Below are 7,990 nucleotides of genomic sequence, written 5' to 3'. Positions count from 1 at the left end.
AGGCCTGGCTCCAGAATACTGTAGGGCCCCGGGGACGCCAACCCAGGCGGCGTTGCAGAGTGTCTGACTCGTCACCCAGGACCTGCCTGCCATGAGAGACAGGTCCACCACATTAAGGTGGGGGTTCACAGAGAGGTTAAATGAAGAAATACTCTGAAATGTAAATTGAATCTTAATTTTCTTTATAGAGGTCCTCCATCATCAGAAAATGCCACAACAGCATGTTCTGTTTTCATCTGTGTATTTTATTGGAGTGCGTCTTTAAATGTTCAACGACACAGATTTGCTTTTCCGTTCCTCCTTTAGATTTGAGTCCACCATGTCCAACAGAGCAGCTGATCTCCCTGCTCTTTCCTCCTGCCGAGCAGCAGCTGAATGGTCCCCGAGTTCCCAACAAAAGGCTCATGAATACTAGGGGAGTATTTTTATTTTCTTTGCCCAGCTCACTTCTATTCACTGTCATAAAACAAATCAAATCCACTGGAAAAGGAAGCCTTTTGGATCATTTGCATGCGAGCGCAGTCTCGTAACAGAATGAAATATGACACAGCAATTTAATTACCGCCTCAGAATTGTCTCGCCTCACAGTATAAATATTGATTCAGGCTTCTCTCTCCTCGGATTCCCCTCCTCTATCGCCTGCTTGTGCTGCTCCCGTCTTTCTCATATTGTATTCTAATCTTCTCTGTGTCTGAACTCTCCTGTTGTTTCTGCTCTTGACACTCGAACAGCTGCCTCCTCCTTGATTTTTTTCCTCTTTTGCCAGCTGCCCACTCCCAATTCTGTCAATTCTTTCTTCTGTGTCTTGGGCATGACATGTTGTGGGGTAAATACTGGCAAAGGAACAGTGGAAATAAGATTTTGCCCTAGGTGATCCAACTTTCCGTGGTCATTATTGCAGAGCTCTATCTGCACGCCTGCATTTTCGTTGTTAATGGCCCCTGAAATTACACACAATTTCCATAGCAATAGGCTTTATATAAGGCAAATAGCTCCCTGAGGGGGCGCCAGCCACGCCTTGACAGTAAGGTTGGACTGTGCAAGAAAGGAGAAGATAGTAGGCAGCAAGTACAAAAGCACAGAGGAGGGCTAATTTCCCCGCAGGCCTTTCCCATGTGAGCGTCAATAAACCTTTGGCCTTGCCGCTTCTTCAGGAGACTGTGATGGGTCAGCCTCGTGGCCAACCTACGCTCTCAGTGGGAGGGGGCTCAGGGATGTGGTCCTGACTGAGACGTAGTTGGCTGTGTTTTGGCCAACAAGCCACCTCCACAAAACAAAAGAAAGCATTGTCAAAAGGAATCTGAGAAGTTTTAATGAAAATTACTTTTAGCTAACAATGCTTTTTTAGAGACTGCTACATGTTTGATGATTTTCTTTGTTGTAATAGGTCTATGTAGAGCTACTACTAATTTGTATATTATAATATTGCATTAATACCAAGATGGAACCAGAAGGTACCATACAGTCTGTTATCCAATATGGAAAAAAATAAACATTTTGGGTCATTTTAGTTTTGTTTTTGTTTTTTTAAAAACCAATCAATGTAATATAATAATGGGGGGCTGGTTTAGCTCGTGCTGGTTTGCGGCGCCTTCCGTTCGTGAAACCAGGTTCAACTCCGGGCTGCTCCCTATTCCCTTCTCTGCTGCTGTGCCAGTCCCAAGCCCGGTTGGATTGAAAGGGTTGCACTAGACAGTGCTCTGAACCTTTTTTCTTCAATGATTTGTGATCTTCACTGGTGTCCATGGATTACATGAAATATTTCCACCTTTATCCCCCTTTGTCATGGTAGGGAGAACACTTTAATGTAAGGGTGGGGTCATCTAAGATAGCACAAGGGTTACCATAATTCCAATGGATGTCAGCTGATTTACATCACTCTGGAGCTAAAGCTCTGGTGTTAAAGGGTTAAGAGGGTCGAATTAACTAAAATAAGATTAACGAACAAACTGTTTTGGAATGTTATCATGCAGATTTAAGCATAAGTCTCCTTTAGTTTGTCGTACGTTGGGATATCAGAATGACTGGATTTGTAAAGAAGATAAATCGGTTTAGCTTTTAAAGGTGAGGATATTAAAACTCTTCTTCCAGAGAAGGAACCAATGCAGGGATGTGTGTCGGCAAGATTTTTCCAGATATCCAAGCCCTACTCATGACTGATTACCTTCAAGTGTGTCCAGTCAATTAGAACATGCCAGAGCAGGGTGTGTTGGAAAACATGCAGGAATGCGATCCTTGAGACCTGGAGTAGGATGTCAACACAAACTACAGTCTGATTGTCTAATTTCCTCATTTCTAACATACAGGGTGCAGTAAGGAGTGCAAAAGAATCACCTGAATATAATCAGTGGGGGGGAAAAAAGTCTACATTAACCATTATGCTATCCTAGGAACTTTAACATTGGGAGTTGGGTCATCTAGACCCACTAGACAGTGCTCTGAACCTTTTTTCTTCAATGGTTTGTGATCTTCACTGGTGTCCATGGATTACATGAAATCTTTCCACCTTTATCCACCTTTTTCTTGGTAGGGAGAACACGTCAATGTCAGGGTGGGGTCATCTAAGATAGCACAAGGGTTACGCTGTAGAAACGTCCTTCCCTGTGAAACCTTTGCTTATTTTTCACATTTATATAGCTCCATGTCTGTAGAGGGCGCTCCTACGCATTATAGATCTGACGGATAGGATTAAGCTGCAAGCTCTGGCTGTGCTTAGTTTAAATGAAACAATCTGCTTCTTTAGCAGCCCTTGGACTTGGATCATTCCGCGGCCCCAGCCGTCCCCTACTTTCATCTGGATGAAGCCCATCTGCTGGACTATTTAAACATGTAGTTGTAAAATTTGAGAAGCTATCTCTCTGAAAGTTCTGGTACATCGCCAGTCCGTCCTGGGGTAGGATCCCTCCTTCATGTGGACATCCCTAAGATTTCTTCTTTTTTCCAGAATCTTTTTTTTTCCTTACTGCGAAGAAGGGGTCTAAGGCAGGGGTGCTCATTACGTAAATCCAGTCGATCTTCAAGGACATGAGGGTAGATGGCAGGCCAGCAAAGATAAATAACCAAAAAAATAAAAATATACTTAAAAAAATCCATCAGCGAATCAAATTCCTCACCGAGACGTATGTGACTTGATTGACATGCAGAACGGCCAATGGAACATCCGCTGATACATTAGTCACTGCACATGCTTGTTTAAATACATTGAACGCAAATTCTGTCTGTCATCAGAAAGTTGCCACCTGCCCCATGGCACGTCATACTGATATATATATATATATATATATATATATATATATATATATATATATATAGAAACATACATATATATATAAAAAAAACAACGCCCCTCTCACCCTCCGCGGGTGGTTTCTCCTCCAAGCTCGGGTCCTCCACCAGAGGCCTGGGAGCTTGAGGGTCCTGCGCAGTATCTTAGCTGTTCCTAGCACTGCGCTTTTCTGGACTGAGAGGTCTGAGGTCTTTCCAGGTATCTGTTGTAGCCACTCCTCCAGCTTGGGAGTTACTGCCCCGAGTGCTCCAATTACCACAGGCACCACTGTCACCTTTACTTTCCAGGATTTCTCCAGTTCTTCTCTGAGTCCCTGGTATTTCTCCAGTTTCTCATGTTCCTTCTTCCTGATGTTCCCATCGCTTGGCACTGCCACATCCACCACAACGGCTTTCCTCTGTTCTTTATCCACCACTACAATGTCTGGTTGGTTCGCCATTACCATCCTATCAGTCTGGATCTTAAAGTCCCACAAGATCTTTGCCCTTTCATTCTCTACCACCTTCGGAGGTGTTTCCCATTTTGACCTTGGGGTTTCCAGTTCATATTCTGCACACATGTTCCTGTATATTATTCCAGCCACTTGATTGTGGCGCTCCATGTATGCTTTCCCTGCCAGCATCTTACACCCTGCAGTAATGTGCTGGATTGTTTCAGGTGCCTCTTTGCACAGCCTACACCGTGGGTCTTGTCTGGTGTGGTAGATCTACACCTTGGGTCTTGTCTGGTGTGGTAGATCTGAGCCTCTATTGCTCTGGTGCTCAGGGCTTGTTCCTGGGCTGCCAGGATGAGCGCTTCAGTGTTGTCCTGTAGGCCAGCCCTTTCTAGCCATTGGTAGGACTTCTTGATATCAGCCACTTCAGTTATGAAGTGGCTGATATCATCAGTACATCCCATGCAGGGGTTTGTCCTCCCATGAGGATCTGTCCTCCAGCACTGTATCCTCTGCTCTCCATTGCCTGAGACATTCACTGAGCACACTGTCAGTTGGGGCCTTGAGCTTGATGTACTCATGCATCTTGGATGTTTCATCCTGGATAGTGGCTTCTACGCTCACTAGTCCTCGGCCTCCTTCCTTGCGGCTAGCATACAGTCTCAGGGTGCTGGATTTGGGATGGAACCCTCCATGCATAGTGAGGAGCTTTCGTGTTTTAACATCCGTGGTCTGTATCTCTTCCTTTGGCCATCTTATTATTCCTGCAGGGTATCTGATAACAGGCAGTGCGTAGCTGTTTATTGCCCGAGTCTTGTTCTTGCCATTGAACTGGCTTCTCAGGACTTGCCTTACTCGTTGGAGGTATTTAGCTGTTGCAGCTTTCCTTGTTGCCTGCTCCAGGTTGCCATTTGCCTGTGGAATTCCAAGGTACTTGTAACTGTCCTCGATGTCTGCTATTGTTCCTTCTGGGAGTGAGACCCCTCCTGTGTGGACTACCTTGCCTCTCTTTGTCACCATCCGGCTGCAATTCTCGAGCCCGAATGACATCCCAATGCCAGTACTGTAGATCCTGGTGGTGTGGATCAGGGATTCAATGTCACGCTCGCTCTTAGCATATAGCTTGATGTCATCCATGTAAAGGAGGTGACTGATGTTGGCCCCATTTCTGAGTCGGTATCCAAAGCCAGTCTTGTTGATTATTTGGCTGAGGGGGTTCAGACCTATGCAGAACAGCAGTGGGGACAGAGCATCACCTTGGTATATCCCACATTTGATGGACACTTGTGCAAGTGGCTTCCCATTGGCTTCAAGGGTGGTTTTCCACAGCTTCATTGAGTTTCCTATGAAGGCTCTTAGAGTCCTGTTGATGTTGTACAGCTCCAAGCATTCAGTGATCCACATGTGTGGCATTGAGTCATAGGCCTTCTTGTAATCAATCCAGGCTGTGCACAGGTTGGTGTGTCGTGACTTACAGTCTTGAGCGACTGTTCTGTCGACCAGGAGTTGGTGTTTGGCTCCTCTGGAGTCTCTACCAATGCCCTTCTGTGTATTACTCATGAATTGATCCATGTGCCTGTTTATCTTGGTTGCAATGATGCCTGACATGAGCTTCCATGTTGTGGAGAGACAGGTTATTGGCCGGTAGTTGGATGGGACTGCACCCTTTGAAGGATCCTTCTGGATCAGGATCGTTCGCCCTTCCGTTAGCCATTCGGGGTGAGTCCCATCCCTTAGCAGCTGGTTCATTTGTGCTGCCAGGCGCTCGTGGAGTGCGGTAAGCTTCTTTAGCCAGTAGGCATGTATCATGTCAGGGCCCGGTGCTGTCCAGTTCTTCATACCTGAGACTCTTTCTTGGATGTCTGCCACTGTGATGGTTACTGGATTCTGTTCAGGGAGGTTGCTATGTTCTTTTCTCAGAGAGACCAGCCACTGGGCATTGCTGTTATGTGCTGTCTCTTTCTCCCATATACTTTTCCAGTACTGTTCAGTTTCTAGCCTTGGTGGGTCTGCTCGGCTGTTTTGACCCTGCCACTGAGCGTACACTTTTGCAGGTTGAGTTGCGAACAGCCTGTTCATCCGTCTGGCTTCATTGTCTCTTGTGTACCTCTTTAGGCGGCTGCTCAAGGCTAGGAGCCTTTGTTTGGCAGTTTCCAATGCTTCAGGTATGGGCATCTGGCTGTATCTCTTAGGTACTTGCTTTCTCATTGTACCTCTTTCAGCCTCTGTCAGCTTACTCACATCCTTCCGAGTTGCCTTGATTTTGGCCTCTAACCGTTGCTTCCATGGTGGGTACTGTTTTATTCCATGGTTGCTTTTGTAGCCAAGCATCTCAAGGATCACTGCTGCTGAAGTGTAAACCAGTTCATTGGTTTCTGTGATGGTTGTTGTATGAATTGCCCTCAATGCTTCATTGACAGTTTCCAGTAGACTTTCAGGCGGTACATCACTTAACCGTTGTAGCTGGTGTCGGGGTTGCCTAGTGTTCATTGTAGACATGATCTTGTCTTTCAGGTCAGTTGCTGCCTTGCTCAGAGTAATTGTGGTTGTTGGGGCTGTGTACCCAATCTCAGGGTGGGAGTGTGGTATAACCTCCTCTCTGACCTGCTGTTCTGGCTCTCCCATGGCATTGTATTTTGATAGGAGTTGCCGTTTGTGTATGTTAGAGCGCTGGGCTACCAGTTGTTTGGCAGTTAAATATGTATCTGTATATATATATATAAATATATATGTATATATATATATATATATATATATATATATATATATATATATATATATATATATATATATATATATATACAGATACATATATATATATACAGATACATATATATTTATACAGATACATATATATATATACAGATACATATATATATATACAGATACATATATATATATACAGATACATATATATATATATATATATATATATATATATATATACAGATACATATATATATATATATATATATATATATGTATCTGTATATATATATATATATTTATATATACAGATACATATATATATATATATATATATATATATATATATATATATATATATATATATATATATATATATATATATATATATATATACAGATACATATATATATATATATATATATATATATATATACATATATACATATATACAGATACATATATATATATATATATACAGATACATATATATATATACAGATACATATATATATATATATATATATGTATCTGTATATATATATATGTATCTGTATATATATATATGTATCTGTATATATATATATATATATATATATATATATATACAGATACATATATGTTTATATATATATATATATATATATATATATATATATATATATATATATATATATATATATATATATATATATATATATATATATATATATATACTGTCTTCAATTCTTCACGCATACAGCAACCTTTACATGCTTTTAATGCCCTTTCAGCCCACTCACTCCACCCCTGACGGGGTCACAAAGACATTCATTTGCAAATGGCACACTGGTATGAATCATGTCCAAGATGCCTTAAGAAAATGGTGACAGTGTTGCCCTGGCTGTTGCATTGTTAACAGTGAGTGATTGGAGGGAAAGGGGAAGGAAAAGACACGACCTGCCGGCAGATTAGTCCACTAAATTATGGAGTTGAGCGACTAAGCCTGGGACACTGGCACAAAACAGCTGTACCCACCAGAGCTGAGAGCCAAAATAACTGCAGACATGTGAGCAATGTGAAGCCAAAGCAGATGTTTTGTTTGTGTGATTAAACATTTCAGTCTGCAGGGATTTTAACCAGCAACAATTATGTAACAGGCAGAGTCTCTGATTTTCTGCCTTCATCTTAGTGCCTAAGGTCTATTGCACAAATCTTGCATTTGATCTTTCAGTTTGCTTTTGCAGATTTGTCAGAGTTACTTCTCCAGAAAAAGAATTGAAGGTTATTTTTGGTCTTGGGTCTTGAAATCTAAGAAGTTGGCTTTGAACTTCTTTTCCACATCAGAATCAGAATCAGAATCAGAAATACTTTATTGATCCCACACGTGGGAAATTTGTTCGTTACCATAACAACTGACAGGAAAAAAAGAGTAAGAATAATATAAATAAAAATAAAAAGAGAACAAGGAAAATGTGGTATAATTTAAAGAGCTATTTACATAACAGTGCAGGTAAAAAATATATATTATATATATATATATACAGATACATATATATATACAGATACATATATATATATACAGA

This window comes from Oryzias latipes, chromosome 9, assembly GCF_002234675.1.
Source record: "Oryzias latipes chromosome 9, ASM223467v1".
Classification (NCBI taxonomy): domain Eukaryota; kingdom Metazoa; phylum Chordata; class Actinopteri; order Beloniformes; family Adrianichthyidae; genus Oryzias; species Oryzias latipes.
The sequence above is the reverse complement of the archived record's forward strand: the minus strand, read 5'-3'. Positions refer to the sequence as shown.